Source organism: Mastacembelus armatus, chromosome 22 (genome assembly GCF_900324485.2).
Source record: "Mastacembelus armatus chromosome 22, fMasArm1.2, whole genome shotgun sequence".
In the NCBI taxonomy this organism is placed as follows: Eukaryota; Metazoa; Chordata; class Actinopteri; order Synbranchiformes; family Mastacembelidae; genus Mastacembelus; species Mastacembelus armatus.
The window spans coordinates 9998203-10021958 of NC_046654.1; positions in this window are offsets into that span (position 1 = coordinate 9998203).

Genomic DNA, 23756 nt, shown 5'->3' on the forward strand with positions numbered 1-23756 from the left:
CATGTGCCCTCGTCAACCGTCTGTCCCTCAAGGTGGCGAGCAAGGTTGACATTGATGACATTCTTATTGGAAAAATCAGAGAGAGCATAAAAAAAATCAACAACGCTGTGTTTGAAGACCTTTACACAAAGTATGGCAGTTCAGAGAAGCTATTAGAGGCTGCAATGGCATCAAATAATACATCTTTTGATGATGCTGTTGAGAAGTATCTGCTAATCCATGCGAATGCCTTCCTCAGTCCAGCGCCAAGGAAGTGTGCACTTTCCAGATTCTGTTCATCAGTGAAAAAAACTCTAACAAAGCCTTTCAACTGGTGTATTAACTAAATTACCTTCTCCCACTTCAAGTCCCCAACCACCTTCAGTTCCCCCTACTTCTTTTACCATCTTGAAGCAAATGGTATTCTTCTTGAAGGAAACAATTTAATAAGTTCACCAACCACCATGCCTTCTAATTCACGTCACTTGTACTAGGTGAGATAAGGTGAAGAGTAGTGGTGGTAAAAAATTCCATCGTAGAACCTAGAAAATTTCTTTCCTTCAAGATGAATACTACTATTAGACCTTTTTCACAGCGGGCATTTTAACATACAATACCAGTCCAAAGTCCAAAGTTTGGACACACTAAAACTGTCCGCTGTGAGAGACGTCCAGGGATGCACGGTGGGTCAGTGGTCTTTGCTGTATGGAGTTTCTATGGGATGAGTTTTCTCCGGGTGCTCCGGTTTCCTCCAATATTAAATAAAAAATAAATAAATAAAAATCTTGCTTATAATGTTCTTTCTTTCCTGCCAGATAAAGTTAATGCTGTTAGGATGCTTTAGGTGGATGTTTTCTGTTCAATTCAACAAAATAAGCTGATCTATGGCGTATGTAGATGTATGTTTTATCTGATAGCGTTAACCAGAACATATAAAGTGTTTTTGCTTCTAACAAAAGCGTAAAAGCTCCCTGAGCACAAGAGAAAGATGCTCAGCAGGTGTCTAGTCTTCATCTGTGCATGACAGCTGCCTATATTCTTGCTAACCGTCGGTATGTCAGATTAAAAACACAATAAGTAACAATGTAATTCTACGAATGATCTATGAAAGTGCAGATAATGATGCCACTGAGTGGTAACCCATTGCAGAATAACATCCCCCTCACTTAAAGCCCATTATTTAATATCACAGATAGTGAATGACATGTGCACCGAGATCATACAGACATCTGCTGCTGATGTCCTGAAAATTATCAGACCGCTGATGGTGGAGCGCATAGTCAACAGCATTTCTCAGGCTGGTGCAAGTACAACGATGGAGAACTTCCATGTGCGCATGGGAGACTCCATTGCTTCTATCTTTGCTGCTGCTCTTCAAGTCCCACCGGAAAAATCTGAGAGTGGTGAAAAGCTGACGTCACTGCTGGAGAGCGAAGTTACAGACAAAGTAAACTCCGTTGTATCTGTGGCCATTAGCAATCCTGTTTGGCCTAAAGAGCCAGCTATTTATGTCAGTAGCACCATATCCATCAAGACTCTTCGTGAAATGGTGTCCCATGCAACCCAATGTCAAAGACAATTTCTATGCAAGATAAACTACCACTGCCTGAGACTGTGTGACACTGAGATAAATGTAGTGGAACCAGTGTGTGACATTCAGGAAATTAGATTTCCTGTCCCGTTGTCTTATTCTGAAGGGGCAACGGGAAATGTCTAGCTCTCTATGTCAGGTGCTTCCTGTAATCACTGATGGGTTTCACCTGTGTTTTCCGTGAGTCTGACAGTTAAATAACTGGCTTCACGCTGTCTCAAGTCGCCGGGTTGTCTGCGTTTTTATGCCCACTGAGAGAAGTATCGACATCGGAGTTCCGGTTCTCATTCACGGCTCGGGCGGAATCATCGGCTTCGCCAGTTCTGCTCTCCAAGGTTAGTTTTTCCTTGTTACCCTACGGAGCCGCGTAGGAGAGTTCGGTCCCTGTTGCATGAACAGCGGAGCCCACGAGGTGGAAATAGACTCGTCAAGGGGGCGCTTATTCGAATTGGATTATTCGTTTGATGAACTACTACGAACCGTGTGTCGCACCCTCCCCGGAGAGTGAGGGAGACGGAGGTTCGCCTCGTTGGTCTCTAGGAGACCCGAAGTTCAGAGACATTGACTGAGACCTCTCTCTTGTATTCTCGTTTCTGATTTTGTGTTTTTTGTTTCCTTGCGTTTTGGTGGTCGGGACCCGGCCGGAGTCTGAGGAGGCTGCCCCGTTGGAGACGAGCTAGCAGGCACCTGCAGGACGGACACACCATCTCGAAGTATTGTCCCGGTGTTACAGTTCCTTACCCTACGGGGAGACCATGCTCCTCCGGACCTGGGATCCATCTCCCCGGACATTCGCCTCCCTTTTTGAATCCCTTCCCTACAGTACCAATAAACTGCTCTGTTCCTGATACTCGGACTCTGGGGGTTTTGTGTGTATGGGGGGTGTGTTTCATACAGCTACCTAGCTCAGAGCGTGACACAGTGCCATACAGTTTGATCCAAAGAAAGCCCTCTACCCCCTCACCCACTACATCTTTGAGTGATATTCACATCAAAAGGTCCAGTAAGACACCAGCGATGAAAGAAGAGGATGAAAATATTGCCCTGCCTCTTCCCATCCTTATGAAGGCTGATGAGGAAACACCTGAAATAGTCATAGCATGTCCGTGGAATGAGAATAAGAATTATGTCAATGTATATATTATGTAATGTGCATGTGGGACTTAACATACAGTTCAGTTCATTCCAAAATAGATGTGTTGGTCTGTATTTATTAAGTGAATAAGCTCGATTAATCAGTGTTACAATGCTACCCTATATACTGCACCTGTAAGCACACTTTTCGTGGCATTTTGGATGGTGAAACAAGGTTTTAAAGTGATATGGGTCATATCTGACCATATATGCATTTTCTATTTTTAGTTATATTATTTTTACCTTTTCACTATTTTTATTTTCATGCTATATTATACAAATTTCTATTTTATTTTTTATATTCTCTGTGTCAACTTTTTGTGCACAATTTTCTATTCTTGCATGGAGAACCTGGAATCTAAGCAGCTTCCCCCTGGGGATACATGTTTGGTTCTGATAGAAAGCTGACAAGGATGGTTTAGAAAAATAAAACCATTCAAACTCAGCCAACAACTTTTCAATGAATGTCACCAACATTGCTGCTGTTATTACACAACTAAGCAAATTAAGTATTAATCCTCCTTCACGTTTGGACGATAACTAAACTAGCTAATTCATAAGTATAAATTTTCTGATATCGTTATACACACAGCAGAGCTACGGACCGATTACTGTTAGCATTTAGCGTTTGCAACATGCATATAAGGTGGTCAACAGACTTCTGACATTATACACGGCAGTGAAGCACAGACCGGAATATAGCTGGAAGCAAATTGGCACGTTCAAACTTCCGCGAACAACCCGCACCTGACAAAGCAGATCGGTCTGGTGCATGTTGGGAGTGGTAGTTAACGCTAATATCTTTGCTGTGTGACGCATTGGCTGCAGTAACGTTAACTCGTTAACTTATTAACTGAGCTAACCTAGCTAGCTTAGTTCATTAACAATAAGCTATCATAGCAATTTGACATGATTATGTTAGGTTATGAATTTACAGAAAATAATAGGGAAATGTTTTCTTCCCTGATATTAGCTACCTAGATTACAGTTAAAAAATGCAGTCCACCAGCGGTTCTTATCAGTCCATATGCCAGTTATTTTTCTTCTTCTTCTTTTGTTCTGTGTTGGCATCGCAAAACTCAAAAAGGACGTTGGCAAACAGATATAAAATTATATAACGTTAGGTATTAATCCAGGTAATCCATCCAGTAACGTCCAGCCAGCGACCGTTTCCGTTATACTGGACCAGACCTGGCGCCACCAGCTACCCACAGAAATAGTACGTCTTTTCAAAAACACACACATTTTTAATTTGCTTAACACCACATAAGGTTATTCTCCACTCTAATGTAGGACAAATTTTAATATCTCCACCTGTCAGCATACTCAAGTACATGCCCACCTCGCCTCCACCCACAATCCCCTTGTTTGCCTGTGTTTGGGTTATCATGGAGTTGAGGCGAAATTGTCATCAACATGGCGACTGCTGTAAGCCATCTCATGCAATGCAAAATTATATAGATACACAAATACAAAATAAAAAAATATTGTGTTGTAATTGTTAGATTATTATGGGCATAAACCCTTATAATGTGCCACATAGTCAATTATGATTTAAATGTAAACATTTTTTAAATGAGAAATTCATGAGATTTATCTTAAAATTAGAGCAAAATATTTGATGTTTATTATGGACATACACATTTATATAATGTGCAGCATATTTAATTTTGGTTTAAATGTAAAATTACCCATAAATATGAAATTAATGAGATTTACCTTAAAATTACAGGGAAAAACTTTAGATGTTTAATATGGATATAAAACTTTATATAATGTGCAGCATATTTAATTACTGTTAATCATCTTACTTTTACATACATGTTTCTGTAATTCAAGAGATAAATACAGTAAATTTATTGTTAGAAAATGAGAAATAAACTTTTTTTCTCATTATTGAATTAATACCTAAAATAAAATGTCAGTTGTTAATTTACAGATAATATAAGGTAAACTTAGTTTTTTATACTATTTTAAAAAAACAGGAAAACTGCTGCAAAAATGTACTCATTTACCATAAATTAAAGGGTTTTTTTTACAGTGCACTTTCATTGATTCCTGGTACTATAAGAGAATAGTACACACAAAGAAGTGGGTCCCAGAAGGGTTAAGTATGAAAATATATCCTTAATAGCAGCTAGTACTAGCTGCTATTAAAAAATATAGAGTGCCCTTTTCACTGGGTCTATGTAGCCTAATGTACTTAACCAATCTAAATTAAATCTGGTAAGATCTGGTTTCCTCCACCTGCTCCGTGCTCTCACTACAGATGACAATGTCATCTGCAAACATCATGGTCCACGGAGATTCCCATCTAACCTCATCTGACAGCCTGTCCATCACCACAACAAACAAGAAGGGGCTCAGACCCGATCCTTCGTGCAGTCCCACCTCCACATTGAACTCCTGTCACCCCTACAGCACACCTCACCACTGTCTTACACAGGGTATCTGCAGGTTTCTAAGAGCTAGATTTTTTAAGACCTTTTTAATACCACGCTGAATTAAATTTAAGACCAATTTTGTAGAAATAAAATAAAACATCCCACAATACAACCAATTACCATAACACACTGTTTATTGATATAAACTGTTTATACACCGTTTGATTTATTGAGTAAAACAAAAATAAAATGCCAGGTGTTTTCCGACAGATTTCCGCAGCCGCTTTGTCTTATTCACACCCGCATGTGGGTCTCCAAAGCTTTCATACCTATTGTTCCGAGTTTCAAATTTTTTTGCAAAGCCTGCACAGGACCTCGAACACGTTGCCACTAACTGGACTTAACCACGGTGCAAAATTAGGGTAACCAATTGTCATTAAATTTACATTTACCCATGGCAAAAGACTAATGCTGAAACTTTCCCGCAGTTCACGCAGCTGCCGGAAAACGTGTTAAATAAACTCCCCTCAAACGCATATTTTAGTTGGTTCCGCCTATTTCGTTCTGCGTAACAAATACGCGAAAGGCTTTCAAATTGATTATAAGATGAAAATAAAATCTTCTTTATGGGGTCGGTTAGATTTCATTTTAAGACCTTTGAAATGCGAATTTAAGACATTTTAATGCTAATTAAGGCCTTAGTTTTATAATATGGAATTTAAGACTTTTTAAGACTTTTTAAGGATCCGCGGACACCCTGCTTACAGCTCTCATACATGTCCTGCACCACTCGAACATACTTCTCTGCCACTCCAGACTTCCTCATACAAAACCACAGCTCCTCTCTCGGCACCCTGTCATACGCTTTTTCCAAATCTACAAAGACACAATGCAGTTCCTTCTGGTCTTCTCTGTACTTCTCCATCAGCATTCTCAAAGCAAATATTGCATCTGTGGTTCTCTTTCTTGGCATGAAACCATACTGCTGCTCACAAACGCTCACTTCTGACCTCAGCCTAGCCTCCACTACTCTTTCCCATAACTTCACTGTGCGACTCATCAGCTTTATTCCTCTGTAGTTTCCACAACTCTGCACGTCTCCCTTGTTCTTAAAGATGGGCACCAGTACACTTCTCCTCCATTCCTCAGGCATCCTCTCACTCTCCAAGATCTTGTTAAATAGCCCAGTCAAAAACTCTACTGCCACCTCTCCCAAACACTTCCATACCTCCACAGGTATGTCGTCAGGACCAACTGCCTTTCCACTCTTCATCCTCTTCACTGCCTTCCTCACTTCATCCTTACGGATCTTTGCTACTTCCTGCTCCACAACAGTCACCTCTTCTACTCTGCTCTCTAACATTTTCCTCATTCATCAACTCTTCAAAGTATTCCTTCCATCTTTCCATCACACTTGTGGCACCTTTCAACATATTTCCATCCCTGTCCTTGATCACCCTAACCTGCTGCACATCCTCCCATCTCTGTCTCTCTGCCACGCCAACCTGTACAAATCCACCTCTCCCTCCTTAGTGTCCAGCCTATCATACAAACCCTCATACGTTCTTTGTTTGGCCTTTGCCACCTCTACCTTCACTTTATGCTGCATCTCCCTGTACTCCTGTCTGTTCTCTTCTGCCCTCTCAGTGTCCCACTTCTTTTTAGCTAACCTTTTCCTCTTAACACACTCCTGAACTTCCTCATTCCACCACCAAGTCTCCTGATCTGCTTTCCTCTTTCCAGATGACACACCAAGTACCCTCCTACCTGTCTCCCTGATCACCTTAGCTGTAGCTGTCCAGTCATCTGGAAGAACCTCCTGACCTCCCAGAGCCTGTTTCAGCTCCTCCCTGAAAGCCACACAACACTCTTCTATTATCAACTTCCACCACTTGGTCCTGTGCTCTGCCCTTGTCCTCTTCATCTTCCTCACCACCAGAGTCATCCTACACACCACCATCCTATGCTGTCTGGCTACACTCTCCCCAACCACAACTTTGCAGTCACTGATCTCAGCCATTTCCATCCTTTTTGCGAAGTCTACCACCATCTGTCCTTCTGCACTCTTGTCCTGCATACCAAACTTACCCATCACTTCCTCGTCACCACTGTTTCCCTCACCAACATGTCCGTTGAAGTCTGCCCCAATCACCACTCTCTCACCACTAGGAATACCCTGAGTCACCTTCTCTTCTAACTCACATCCTACCTGTGGAGCATAATTACTGACAACATTCACCATCACACCTTCAACTTCCAGCTTCAGACTCATCACACTGACACTCTCTTCACCTCCAGAACATTCCTAGCAAAATCCTCCTTCAGGATAACTCCTACTCCATTCCTCTTTCCATCACACCATGATAAAACAGCTTGAACCCTGCTCCTAATCTATAGGCCTTGCTACCTTTCCACCTGGTCTCCTGAACACACAAGTTATCCACCTTTCTTCTCTCCATCATATCAGCCAACTCTCTAGTTTTCCCTGACAAAGTCCCTACTCTTAAGTCCTACACTCCTGCCCTTCCTCTTCTCTCCTAGCCTACGAACACACCTTCCTCCTCTCCTTCTTTGACCAACACTAGTCCAATTTCCACTGGCACCCTATAGGTCAACAGCACCAGTGGCGATTGTTGTTAAGCCGGGCCGTGACCGATCCAGTATGGAAGTCATATTTGTGATTCGCATGTTTGATTTGGCTGAAATTTTATATCGGATGCCCTTCCTGACATAACCCTCTGCATTTACCCGGACTTGGGACTGGCACATGAAGACACTGGATTGTGCCCCCCTGTGGTTGCATATGTAGTAAGTAATTGCATTTACAGATAATATATGCAGGCTATGTATTTCATCCAGTCTCTGCAAACTGATAAAACACAGAACCAGACTCTTCAAGTCCCCACTGCGACCATGCCCTTCCCCCACCTTAGCTGTGCTTATTTGGGCTCATCTGCCACCATGTTAATGCTCACTACTAAGGTGGTTTCTGTTTTATTGTCATACTGCAGTAGATTACAAATTGTATCTGTTATTACATGCTTGTACTAAGAAATTGCATTTACAGCTTATACATGCAGGATATATATTTCATCCAGTGTCTGGAAACTGATAAAACACAACTGGACTTTTGAAGTCCCCACCGTGACCATGCTCTTCCCCCACCCTCGCCTTTTATGCATGTTATTTGCATGCTGTTTACATATGTATTGCAAGAGTTATATAGGGTGACCATATTTTGATTTCCAAAAAAGAGGACGATCGGCACGGCCTCCAGACGAATTCAGACAAGCTTCTTGGTGGTTGATGAACATTATTTATTATACTTCAATGGTGCAGAATTAACCTCTGTAATAAAATAAAATGAAATCTGTAAAAACTTATAACAAAATAATGGCTCTCTTAGACTCTTCAAATAAATAATATTGTTCTAAATATGAACTATTCTGTTCCAGCTTCAACAATATATCTCTGAAATGTAATAAAATACATAACAGAAGAGTCTCACAAAGACAAAAAATCATCCTCTGTTTTTCCTGGTCTGACAAAAAACTCTGTCAACTTTGCAGATGAACTCTCACCTCTCACAGCTTTTTTATGTTTCTCGTTGTCAATGTGGGCTTTCAGATCCCCAGCACCTTTTATTGGATACCGAGACATATGTACCGGCTTTGCACACGGTACACTCCGCCTCCCACTTGTCCCGACCGGGACGGTATGTGGGAAATTTTCTTTGCAGTTCATCGGTGAAGTTGCACTTACGCTTCGGCATTTTCCCTGCTATACTGCTCCGCTCTCTGCTCTGATCCCTGTCTGTGTTTGCGCGCGCGGCGCAGACCTGCTGACAAGGCAGCCTCCCGGAAAATTACGTCGCGCAAAAAAGTAGTACCCTAGTATTGTGTGCAAATCGCCAGTCAATCTACGTACACGCGTAATGGTCCTATGAAAAACCGGACATTTTCGTGAATTTATAAAACCCACCAGGACGCCCCGGACAGGACGTAAAAAGTGGACATGTCCGGGCAAAAGAGGACGCTTAGAGACACTTAAAAAATTGCTAAAATTCTAGAAACAGCAGTGGACTGAAATCTTCAATGTAATATCAACAGCAGCAAATGTCACATGAAGGGCAGGTGGTCCCATTGGTGAAGACTAAGACAATAACATTATATAATAACAGTGAAAAGGTTTAGAAGACCTCACATTTAACAAATTTACATATATAGTTTTAAGAGTTAAAATGGCATGTCTGTCTTCCCTTTTATTTTTGTTCCCATTATGCTAGCATAACTACTTTCAACAATGCAGTATTGTCTAAATAATGCTGTAATAATACAGTAACATCATTCTAACACTGCTTTTATACAGGCAAACATTGGAAAATCTGCAAGAACCATTTTATCAACTTCCAAAGTTTAATTTGCTTCCAGTGTTGCAGAAAATAGTTAACCTGCTAAGGCCTCTATTTAAATAATTTTTCAGTGTTTCTAAATCTTGTTTCCATTTCAGGCCATTAACATGACTAACTTTAAATGAGCTGGAAAAACAAAGATAAGATAAACATGTGACCAGTAATGTGTATAGGAACATTCATTTGGCTACCCAACCCCTGCCCCACTCCGACTCCTATCTTAGTGTTGTTGTGCTGTCTAATAATATATGTTTATGTTTCCCAGAGAATGTAGCTATGGATAATGATGGAGCAGACACTGAAGATGAGAATGAAATGAATACTATGCCTTCTTCATCTCTGTCTTCATCTTCATCAGGTACATAGGCAATTGAGTATGTATGTTAAAAACAGTACAAATGTAAATTGTAAAATTATAATTATATATTTGAATTGGATTATTTAGTGTTACTTTGAAGAGTGAGATTTGCAGAGTTCTTCAAATAATGGTCGATGCAAAGCAATTGCACCTGTCTGGTTGTTTTGGCATGAATGTTTTGTAGCGCCTACCAGTGGGGAAAAGTTTGGGAGGCATGTGAAAAATCGCATTAATACTTTGAAGAGAGAGTCTGCCAAAAGAACCAAGGGAAGACAGACATGCAATTTTTTCGTTTACCGTCAAGGATGGAAGATTCAACATTTGATGGGGTTCTGCCTGTTCTCTGTTTTTGCCTGTTTTTGTACTTGTTACTTTTACACAGCTGCACTTTATTATTAGTATATTGGAGGCTGTATTCAGTATGTTTATTGGAAGCATTGTTTACAGTAGAAATTAATACTGTATTTATGTTTCCCACTTCAACTTTGTATTTATAAATACAAGACAGTGATGAAAATACAAATAAAATATCAACACAAATATAATACAGATACCTTTAAAGTAAAGCTATTCATTTATTCTAAAAACCTATCCTCCATTGCTTAGCTTACAGAGGTTTACAAGTGCATATGGGTAATTAAATTATGTACAGATAAATTGTAAGTTTCTAACAGTGACACTTAGTGGTGCGTGTGATATGACCAAATAGGAGTGTCTCCACCAGTGAAGCAAAACATCACAAAAATTGAGCTTTCTAAATTTCAGAAATTTTGATGTTGAAGTTGATTTTTGGGACCCCATGAGCCAACGAAAAATTCATGAGTGAACGCCATGCCTCTGTTTCATTTAGAAAGTGCTGTCCCCACTGTGTAGGAAAAACAAGTGTGTTAGTGTGTGTGTGTGAGATGCACATTCCATATGACATCACTCCTTTGAGCTTCAGAATCCCTTGTGTGACATCATCAAACTCCATGGTTACAAACCAAAGTAACCTGCTTTGTAACATGACATCATTTAATTTCCTTCTCAAATAGTGTCAAGAACAGACAGAAACCCCATTGAGCATCTGAACATCCGTGAAGACGTACAGAAAGTTTCAAGCAAACCGAAGAAAAGCAACCTCATGAAAGAAGAAATGTCGACTGCAATGAGCCAGCACATTTCCACAGTGAACACTGTCATCATCAAACCAGAGGCTGTTGTGCCAATAATTCACAAACATTTTGAAAGACTGTCTGCAGAACAGTGGAAAATGATGGCTGCAGGAACTGGAAGCACCACCATAGATATGATAGTGAATGACATGTGCACCGAGATCATACAGACATCTGCTGCTGATGTCCTGAAAATTATCAGACCGCTGTTGGTGGAGCGCATAGTCAACAGCATTTCTCAGGCTGGTGCAGGTACAACGATGGAGAACTTCCATGTGCGCATGGGAGACTCCATTGCTTCTATCTTTGCTGCTGTTCTTCAAGTCCCACCGGAAAAATCTGAGAGTGGTGAAAAGCTGACGTCACTGCTGGAGAGCGAAGTTACAGACAAAGTAAACTCCGTTGTATCTGTGGCCATTAGCAATCCTGTTTGGCCTAAAGAGCCAGCTATTTATGTCAGTAGCACCATATCCATCAAGACTCTTCGTGAAATGGTGTCCCATGCAACCCAATGTCTAAGACAATTTCTATGCAAGATACACTACCACTGCCTGAGACTGTGTGGCACTGAGATAAATGTAGTGGAACCAGTGCCATACAGTTTGATCCAAAGAAAGCCCTCTACCCCCTCACCCACTACATCTTTGAGTGATATTCCCATCAAAAGGTCCAGTAAGACACCAGCGATGACAGAAGAGGATGAAAATATTGCCCGGCCTCTTCCCATCCTTGTGAAGGCTGATGAGGAAACACCTGAAATAGTCATAGACGTAATCGATGACCAGCCATTGCCTGACTTTGAAAATGGGATCCTGCCTCCTGCCATCCTTATGAAGGCTGATGAGGAAACACCTGAAATAGTCATAGACGTAATCGATGACCAGCCATTGCCTGACTTTGAAAATGGGATCCTGCCTCCTGCCATCCTTATGAAGGCTGATGAGGAAACACCTGAAATAGTCATAGACGTAATCGATGACCAGCCATTGCCTGACTTTGAAAATAGGATCCTGCCTCCTGCCATCCTTATGAAGGCTGATGAGGAAACACCTGAAATAGTCATAGACGTAATCGATGACCAGCCATTGCCTGACTTTGAAAATAGGATCCTACCTCCTGCCATCCTTGTGAAGGCTGATAAGGAAACATCTAAAATAGTCAAGACAGTAATCAATGGCCTGTCATTACCTGACTCTGAAAATTCCTCTCAAGTCAGTAAGAAAAGCACTTCACCCAAAAATGCAAAGAGACATGCAAAGCTAATATTTAGCAAGTTAAGACGCTTTTTTGCACCCGCAACTTCAAAAGACATAACCAAACCTAAGAAACAGCTAACCACCAGCTTTTCTGAATTTTCCCAAAAACAATTTGGCAAAATGATTTCAGAGCTGAAGACTGCCCTGAAGACAAAAGATGCAAAATTCGTGGTGAGTCTCACAAGCAGTTCAAAGGACTCTCCGAAACGCGTGAATTCCGATGAAGCTGCCGGAGTCTTACTTCCAGGAGTTGTCTCAGAATTGCCTGAACCTGCTCCTTCCACTCCAATCGCAAGAATAACTGTCAGTGTGCCAGACGCGGCGTCTAGTCCAATTCACTTTGAGGACATCAAACCAGAAGTTGACAACTTGTTTTATATGCTGAAGCAGTCAGAGAAACCTACAGCACCTTCCATCAAAACACTGGAAAACATCACATCCAGTGGTGAGATCAAGAGGTTTTCAAGGGAACTGACTGATAAAATATTCAATCATCTGATGGCTGGACAGACATATCAACTTCCCATTATCTCACCAGGAAGAAGTCTCTCTGACTCTGTCATTTCTGAACTTAAAACGAGATTGACCACAAATGTGCAATTGCCTCATGAAGTTCTGTATGTCATGACAGAGGATGCAGTGAAAAAGTTCTTGCAGCAGGTAATACTCTGGACTGAGAAAGAGACACACACTGACACGGAAGGTCTAATCACAAATGTTGGAACCCCACCACAAGAACACCGCACCATCAAAAGCCCTTCCTGTCCATCACTGACACCTGAGGCCTTACCTTCAGCAAAAGACAGAAATAAACTCATCAGTGCTCTTGTTATGAAGATCAACCTTGAAGTCTCTCAGAAAACCAAAAAATCCCTAAATATGGAAGACACATGTGCCCTCGTCAACCGTCTGTCCCTCAAGGTGGCGAGCAAGGTTGACATTGATGACATTCTTATTGGAAAAATCAGAGAGAGCATAAAAAAAATCAACAACGCTGTGTTTGAAGACCTTTACACAAAGTATGGCAGTTCAGAGAAGCTATTAGAGGCTGCAATGGCATCAAATAATACATCTTTTGATGATGCTGTTGAGAAGTATCTGCTAATCCATGCGAATGCCTTCCTCAGTCCAGCGCCAAGGAAGTGTGCACTTTCCAGATTCTGTTCATCAGTGAAAAAAACTCTAACAAAGCCTTTCAACTGGTGTATTAACTAAATTACCTTCTCCCACTTCAAGTCCCCAACCACCTTCAGTTCCCCCTACTTCTTTTACCATCTTGAAGCAAATGGTATTCTTCTTGAAGGAAACAATTTAATAAGTTCACCAACCACCATGCCTTCTAATTCACGTCACTTGTACTAGGTGAGATAAGGTGAAGAGTAGTGGTGGTAAAAAATTCCATCGTAGAACCTAGAAAATTTCTTTCCTTCAAGATGAATACTACTATTAGACCTTTTTCACAGCGGGCATTTTAACATACAATACCAGTCCAAAGTCCAAAGTTTGGACACACTAAAACTGTCCGCTGTGAGAGACGTCCAGGGATGCACGGTGGGTCAGTGGTCTTTGCTGTATGGAGTTTCTATGGGATGAGTTTTCTCCGGGTGCTCCGGTTTCCTCCAATATTAAATAAAAAATAAATAAATAAAAATCTTGCTTATAATGTTCTTTCTTTCCTGCCAGATAAAGTTAATGCTGTTAGGATGCTTTAGGTGGATGTTTTCTGTTCAATTCAACAAAATAAGCTGATCTATGGCGTATGTAGATGTATGTTTTATCTGATAGCGTTAACCAGAACATATAAAGTGTTTTTGCTTCTAACAAAAGCGTAAAAGCTCCCTGAGCACAAGAGAAAGATGCTCAGCAGGTGTCTAGTCTTCATCTGTGCATGACAGCTGCCTATATTCTTGCTAACCGTCGGTATGTCAGATTAAAAACACAATAAGTAACAATGTAATTCTACGAATGATCTATGAAAGTGCAGATAATGATGCCACTGAGTGGTAACCCATTGCAGAATAACATCCCCCTCACTTAAAGCCCATTATTTAATATCACAGATAGTGAATGACATGTGCACCGAGATCATACAGACATCTGCTGCTGATGTCCTGAAAATTATCAGACCGCTGATGGTGGAGCGCATAGTCAACAGCATTTCTCAGGCTGGTGCAAGTACAACGATGGAGAACTTCCATGTGCGCATGGGAGACTCCATTGCTTCTATCTTTGCTGCTGCTCTTCAAGTCCCACCGGAAAAATCTGAGAGTGGTGAAAAGCTGACGTCACTGCTGGAGAGCGAAGTTACAGACAAAGTAAACTCCGTTGTATCTGTGGCCATTAGCAATCCTGTTTGGCCTAAAGAGCCAGCTATTTATGTCAGTAGCACCATATCCATCAAGACTCTTCGTGAAATGGTGTCCCATGCAACCCAATGTCAAAGACAATTTCTATGCAAGATAAACTACCACTGCCTGAGACTGTGTGACACTGAGATAAATGTAGTGGAACCAGTGTGTGACATTCAGGAAATTAGATTTCCTGTCCCGTTGTCTTATTCTGAAGGGGCAACGGGAAATGTCTAGCTCTCTATGTCAGGTGCTTCCTGTAATCACTGATGGGTTTCACCTGTGTTTTCCGTGAGTCTGACAGTTAAATAACTGGCTTCACGCTGTCTCAAGTCGCCGGGTTGTCTGCGTTTTTATGCCCACTGAGAGAAGTATCGACATCGGAGTTCCGGTTCTCATTCACGGCTCGGGCGGAATCATCGGCTTCGCCAGTTCTGCTCTCCAAGGTTAGTTTTTTCCTTGTTACCCTACGGAGCCGCGTAGGAGAGTTCGGTCCCTGTTGCATGAACAGCGGAGCCCACGAGGTGGAAATAGACTCGTCAAGGGGGGCGCTTATTCGAATTGGATTATTCGTTTGATGAACTACTACGAACCGTGTGTCGCACCCTCCCCGGAGAGTGAGGGAGACGGAGGTTCGCCTCGTTGGTCTCTAGGAGACCCGAAGTTCAGAGACATTGACTGAGACCTCTCTCTTGTATTCTCGTTTCTGATTTTGTGTTTTTTGTTTCCTTGCGTTTTGGTGGTCGGGACCCGGCCGGAGTCTGAGGAGGCTGCCCCGTTGGAGACGAGCTAGCAGGCACCTGCAGGACGGACACACCATCTCGAAGTATTGTCCCGGTGTTACAGTTCCTTACCCTACGGGGAGACCATGCTCCTCCGGACCTGGGATCCATCTCCCCGGACATTCGCCTCCCTTTTTGAATCCCTTCCCTACAGTACCAATAAACTGCTCTGTTCCTGATACTCGGACTCTGGGGGTTTTGTGTGTATGGGGGGTGTGTTTCATACAGCTACCTAGCTCAGAGCGTGACACAGTGCCATACAGTTTGATCCAAAGAAAGCCCTCTACCCCCTCACCCACTACATCTTTGAGTGATATTCACATCAAAAGGTCCAGTAAGACACCAGCGATGAAAGAAGAGGATGAAAATATTGCCCTGCCTCTTCCCATCCTTATGAAGGCTGATGAGGAAACACCTGAAATAGTCATAGCATGTCCGTGGAATGAGAATAAGAATTATGTCAATGTATATATTATGTAATGTGCATGTGGGACTTAACATACAGTTCAGTTCATTCCAAAATAGATGTGTTGGTCTGTATTTATTAAGTGAATAAGCTCGATTAATCAGTGTTACAATGCTACCCTATATACTGCACCTGTAAGCACACTTTTCGTGGCATTTTGGATGGTGAAACAAGGTTTTAAAGTGATATGGGTCATATCTGACCATATATGCATTTTCTATTTTTAGTTATATTATTTTTACCTTTTCACTATTTTTATTTTCATGCTATATTATACAAATTTCTATTTTATTTTTTATATTCTCTGTGTCAACTTTTTGTGCACAATTTTCTATTCTTGCATGGAGAACCTGGAATCTAAGCAGCTTCCCCCTGGGGATACATGTTTGGTTCTGATAGAAAGCTGACAAGGATGGTTTAGAAAAATAAAACCATTCAAACTCAGCCAACAACTTTTCAATGAATGTCACCAACATTGCTGCTGTTATTACACAACTAAGCAAATTAAGTATTAATCCTCCTTCACGTTTGGACGATAACTAAACTAGCTAATTCATAAGTATAAATTTTCTGATATCGTTATACACACAGCAGAGCTACAGACCGATTACTGTTAGCATTTAGCGTTTGCAACATGCATATAAGGTGGTCAACAGACTTCTGACATTATACACGGCAGTGAAGCACAGACCGGAATATAGCTGGAAGCAAATTGGCACGTTCAAACTTCCGCGAACAACCCGCACCTGACAAAGCAGATCGGTCTGGTGCATGTTGGGAGTGGTAGTTAACGCTAATATCTTTGCTGTGTGACGCATTGGCTGCAGTAACGTTAACTCGTTAACTTATTAACTGAGCTAACCTAGCTAGCTTAGTTCATTAACAATAAGCTATCATAGCAATTTGACATGATTATGTTAGGTTATGAATTTACAGAAAATAATAGGGAAATGTTTTCTTCCCTGATATTAGCTACCTAGATTACAGTTAAAAAATGCAGTCCACCAGCGGTTCTTATCAGTCCATATGCCAGTTATTTTTCTTCTTCTTCTTTTGTTCTGTGTTGGCATCGCAAAACTCAAAAAGGACGTTGGCAAACAGATATAAAATTATATAACGTTAGGTATTAATCCAGGTAATCCATCCAGTAACGTCCAGCCAGCGACCGTTTCCGTTATACTGGACCAGACCTGGCGCCACCAGCTACCCACAGAAATAGTACGTCTTTTCAAAAACACACACATTTTTAATTTGCTTAACACCACATAAGGTTATTCTCCACTCTAATGTAGGACAAATTTTAATATCTCCACCTGTCAGCATACTCAAGTACATGCCCACCTCGCCTCCACCCACAATCCCCTTGTTTGCCTGTGTTTGGGTTATCATGGAGTTGAGGCGAAATTGTCATCAACATGGCGACTGCTGTAAGCCATCTCATGCAATGCAAAATTATATAGATACACAAATACAAAATAAAAAAATATTGTGTTGTAATTGTTAGATTATTATGGGCATAAACCCTTATAATGTGCCACATAGTCAATTATGATTTAAATGTAAACATTTTTTAAATGAGAAATTCATGAGATTTATCTTAAAATTAGAGCAAAATATTTGATGTTTATTATGGACATACACATTTATATAATGTGCAGCATATTTAATTTTGGTTTAAATGTAAAATTACCCATAAATATGAAATTAATGAGATTTACCTTAAAATTACAGGGAAAAACTTTAGATGTTTAATATGGATATAAAACTTTATATAATGTGCAGCATATTTAATTACTGTTAATCATCTTACTTTTACATACATGTTTCTGTAATTCAAGAGATAAATACAGTAAATTTATTGTTAGAAAATGAGAAATAAACTTTTTTTCTCATTATTGAATTAATACCTAAAATAAAATGTCAGTTGTTAATTTACAGATAATATAAGGTAAACTTAGTTTTTTATACTATTTTAAAAAAACAGGAAAACTGCTGCAAAAATGTACTCATTTACCATAAATTAAAGGGTTTTTTTTACAGTGCACTTTCATTGATTCCTGGTACTATAAGAGAATAGTACACACAAAGAAGTGGGTCCCAGAAGGGTTAAGTATGAAAATATATCCTTAATAGCAGCTAGTACTAGCTGCTATTAAAAAATATAGAGTGCCCTTTTCACTGGGTCTATGTAGCCTAATGTACTTAACCAATCTAAATTAAATCTGGTAAGATCTGGTTTCCTCCACCTGCTCCGTGCTCTCACTACAGATGACAATGTCATCTGCAAACATCATGGTCCACGGAGATTCCCATCTAACCTCATCTGACAGCCTGTCCATCACCACAACAAACAAGAAGGGGCTCAGACCCGATCCTTCGTGCAGTCCCACCTCCACATTGAACTCCTGTCACCCCTACAGCACACCTCACCACTGTCTTACACAGGGTATCTGCAGGTTTCTAAGAGCTAGATTTTTTAAGACCTTTTTAATACCACGCTGAATTAAATTTAAGACCAATTTTGTAGAAATAAAATAAAACATCCCACAATACAACCAATTACCATAACACACTGTTTATTGATATAAACTGTTTATACACCGTTTGATTTATTGAGTAAAACAAAAATAAAATGCCAGGTGTTTTCCGACAGATTTCCGCAGCCGCTTTGTCTTATTCACACCCGCATGTGGGTCTCCAAAGCTTTCATACCTATTGTTCCGAGTTTCAAATTTTTTTGCAAAGCCTGCACAGGACCTCGAACACGTTGCCACTAACTGGACTTAACCACGGTGCAAAATTAGGGTAACCAATTGTCATTAAATTTACATTTACCCATGGCAAAAGACTAATGCTGAAACTTTCCCGCAGTTCACGCAGCTGCCGGAAAACGTGTTAAATAAACTCCCCTCAAACGCATATTTTAGTTGGTTCCGCCTATTTCGTTCTGCGTAACAAATACGCGAAAGGCTTTCAAATTGATTATAAGATGAAAATAAAATCTTCTTTATGGGGTCGGTTAGATTTCATTTTAAGACCTTTGAAATGCGAATTTAAGACATTTTAATGCTAATTAAGGCCTTAGTTTTATAATATGGAATTTAAGACTTTTTAAGACTTTTTAAGGATCCGCGGACACCCTGCTTACAGCTCTCATACATGTCCTGCACCACTCGAACATACTTCTCTGCCACTCCAGACTTCCTCATACAAAACCACAGCTCCTCTCTCGGCACCCTGTCATACGCTTTTTCCAAATCTACAAAGACACAATGCAGTTCCTTCTGGTCTTCTCTGTACTTCTCCATCAGCATTCTCAAAGCAAATATTGCATCTGTGGTTCTCTTTCTTGGCATGAAACCATACTGCTGCTCACAAACGCTCACTTCTGACCTCAGCCTAGCCTCCACTACTCTTTCCCATAACTTCACTGTGCGACTCATCAGCTTTATTCCTCTGTAGTTTCCACAACTCTGCACGTCTCCCTTGTTCTTAAAGATGGGCACCAGTACACTTCTCCTCCATTCCTCAGGCATCCTCTCACTCTCCAAGATCTTGTTAAATAGCCCAGTCAAAAACTCTACTGCCACCTCTCCCAAACACTTCCATACCTCCACAGGTATGTCGTCAGGACCAACTGCCTTTCCACTCTTCATCCTCTTCACTGCCTTCCTCACTTCATCCTTACGGATCTTTGCTACTTCCTGCTCCACAACAGTCACCTCTTCTACTCTGCTCTCTAACATTTTCCTCATTCATCAACTCTTCAAAGTATTCCTTCCATCTTTCCATCACACTTGTGGCACCTTTCAACATATTTCCATCCCTGTCCTTGATCACCCTAACCTGCTGCACATCCTCCCATCTCTGTCTCTCTGCCACGCCAACCTGTACAAATCCACCTCTCCCTCCTTAGTGTCCAGCCTATCATACAAACCCTCATACGTTCTTTGTTTGGCCTTTGCCACCTCTACCTTCACTTTATGCTGCATCTCCCTGTACTCCTGTCTGTTCTCTTCTGCCCTCTCAGTGTCCCACTTCTTTTTAGCTAACCTTTTCCTCTTAACACACTCCTGAACTTCCTCATTCCACCACCAAGTCTCCTGATCTGCTTTCCTCTTTCCAGATGACACACCAAGTACCCTCCTACCTGTCTCCCTGATCACCTTAGCTGTAGCTGTCCAGTCATCTGGAAGAACCTCCTGACCTCCCAGAGCCTGTTTCAGCTCCTCCCTGAAAGCCACACAACACTCTTCTATTATCAACTTCCACCACTTGGTCCTGTGCTCTGCCCTTGTCCTCTTCATCTTCCTCACCACCAGAGTCATCCTACACACCACCATCCTATGCTGTCTGGCTACACTCTCCCCAACCACAACTTTGCAGTCACTGATCTCAGCCATTTCCATCCTTTTTGCGAAGTCTACCACCATCTGTCCTTCTGCACTCTTGTCCTGCATACCAAACTTACCCATCACTTCCTCGTCACCACTGTTTCCCTCACCAACATGTCCGTTGAAGTCTGCCCCAATCACCACTCTCTCACCACTAGGAATACCCTGAGTCACCTTCTCTTCTAACTCACATCCTACCTGTGGAGCATAATTACTGACAACATTCACCATCACACCTTCAACTTCCAGCTTCAGACTCATCACCCTATCTGACACTCTCTTCACCTCCAGAACATTCCTAGCAAAATCCTCCTTCAGGATAACTCCTACTCCATTCCTCTTTCCATCACACCATGATAAAACAGCTTGAACCCTGCTCCTAATCTATAGGCCTTGCTACCTTTCCACCTGGTCTCCTGAACACACAAGTTATCCACCTTTCTTCTCTCCATCATATCAGCCAACTCTCTAGTTTTCCCTGACAAAGTCCCTACTCTTAAGTCCTACACTCCTGCCCTTCCTCTTCTCTCCTAGCCTACGAACACACCTTCCTCCTCTCCTTCTTTGACCAACACTAGTCCAATTTCCACTGGCACCCTATAGGTCAACAGCACCAGTGGCGATTGTTGTTAAGCCGGGCCGTGACCGATCCAGTATGGAAGTCATATTTGTGATTCGCATGTTTGATTTGGCTGAAATTTTATATCGGATGCCCTTCCTGACATAACCCTCTGCATTTACCCGGACTTGGGACTGGCACATGAAGACACTGGATTGTGCCCCCCTGTGGTTGCATATGTAGTAAGTAATTGCATTTACAGATAATATATGCAGGCTATGTATTTCATCCAGTCTCTGCAAACTGATAAAACACAGAACCAGACTCTTCAAGTCCCCACTGCGACCATGCCCTTCCCCCACCTTAGCTGTGCTTATTTGGGCTCATCTGCCACCATGTTAATGCTCACTACTAAGGTGGTTTCTGTTTTATTGTCATACTGCAGTAGATTACAAATTGTATCTGTTATTACATGCTTGTACTAAGAAATTGCATTTACAGCTTATACATGCAGGATATATATTTCATCCAGTGTCTGGAAACTGATAAAACACAACTGGACTTTTGAAGTCCCCACCGTGACCATGCTCTTCCCCCACCCTCGCCTTTTATGCATGTTATTTGCATGCTGTTTACATATGTATTGCAAGAGTTATATAGGGTGACCATATTTTGATTTCCAAAAAAGAGGACGATCGGCACGGCCTCCAGACGAATTCAGACAAGCTTCTTGGTGGTTGATGAACATTATTTATTATACTTCAATGGTGCAGAATTAACCTCTGTAATAAAATAAAATGAAATCTGTAAAAACTTATAACAAAATAATGGCTCTCTTAGACTCTTCAAATAAATAATATTGTTCTAAATATGAACTATTCTGTTCCAGCTTCAACAATATATCTCTGAAATGTAATAAAATACATAACAGAAGAGTCTCACAAAGACAAAAAATCATCCTCTGTTTTTCCTGGTCTGACAAAAAACTCTGTCAACTTTGCAGATGAACTCTCACCTCTCACAGCTTTTTATGTTTCTCGTTGTCAATGTGGGCTTTCAGATCCCCAGCACCTTTTATTGGATACCGAGACATATGTACCGGCTTTGCACACGGTACACTCCGCCTCCCACTTGTCCCGACCGGGACGGTATGTGGGAAATTTTCTTTGCAGTTCATCGGTGAAGTTGCACTTACGCTTCGGCATTTTCCCTGCTATACTGCTCCGCTCTCTGCTCTGATCCCTGTCTGTGTTTGCGCGCGCGGCGCAGACCTGCTGACAAGGCAGCCTCCCGGAAAATTACGTCGCGCAAAAAAGTAGTACCCTAGTATTGTGTGCAAATCGCCAGTCAATCTACGTACACGCGTAATGGTCCTATGAAAAACCGGACATTTTCGTGAATTTATAAAACCCACCAGGACGCCCCGGACAGGACGTAAAAAGTGGACATGTCCGGGCAAAAGAGGACGCTTAGAGACACTTAAAAAATTGCTAAAATTCTAGAAACAGCAGTGGACTGAAATCTTCAATGTAATATCAACAGCAGCAAATGTCACATGAAGGGCAGGTGGTCCCATTGGTGAAGACTAAGACAATAACATTATATAATAACAGTGAAAAGGTTTAGAAGACCTCACATTTAACAAATTTACATATATAGTTTTAAGAGTTAAAATGGCATGTCTGTCTTCCCTTTTATTTTTGTTCCCATTATGCTAGCATAACTACTTTCAACAATGCAGTATTGTCTAAATAATGCTGTAATAATACAGTAACATCATTCTAACACTGCTTTTATACAGGCAAACATTGGAAAATCTGCAAGAACCATTTTATCAACTTCCAAAGTTTAATTTGCTTCCAGTGTTGCAGAAAATAGTTAACCTGCTAAGGCCTCTATTTAAATAATTTTTCAGTGTTTCTAAATCTTGTTTCCATTTCAGGCCATTAACATGACTAACTTTAAATGAGCTGGAAAAACAAAGATAAGATAAACATGTGACCAGTAATGTGTATAGGAACATTCATTTGGCTACCCAACCCCTGCCCCACTCCGACTCCTATCTTAGTGTTGTTGTGCTGTCTAATAATATATGTTTATGTTTCCCAGAGAATGTAGCTATGGATAATGATGGAGCAGACACTGAAGATGAGAATGAAATGAATACTATGCCTTCTTCATCTCTGTCTTCATCTTCATCAGGTACATAGGCAATTGAGTATGTATGTTAAAAACAGTACAAATGTAAATTGTAAAATTATAATTATATATTTGAATTGGATTATTTAGTGTTACTTTGAAGAGTGAGATTTGCAGAGTTCTTCAAATAATGGTCGATGCAAAGCAATTGCACCTGTCTGGTTGTTTTGGCATGAATGTTTTGTAGCGCCTACCAGTGGGGAAAAGTTTGGGAGGCATGTGAAAAATCGCATTAATACTTTGAAGAGAGAGTCTGCCAAAAGAACCAAGGGAAGACAGACATGCAATTTTTTCGTTTACCGTCAAGGATGGAAGATTCAACATTTGATGGGGTTCTGCCTGTTCTCTGTTTTTGCCTGTTTTTGTACTTGTTACTTTTACACAGCTGCACTTTATTATTAGTATATTGGAGGCTGTATTCAGTATGTTTATTGGAAGCATTGTTTACAGTAGAAATTAATACTGTATTTATGTTTCCCACTTCAACTTTGTATTTATAAATACAAGACAGTGATGAAAATACAAATAAAATATCAACACAAATATAATACAGATACCTTTAAAGTAAAGCTATTCATTTATTCTAAAAACCTATCCTCCATTGCTTAGCTTACAGAGGTTTACAAGTGCATATGGGTAATTAAATTATGTACAGATAAATTGTAAGTTTCTAACAGTGACACTTAGTGGTGCGTGTGATATGACCAAATAGGAGTGTCTCCACCAGTGAAGCAAAACATC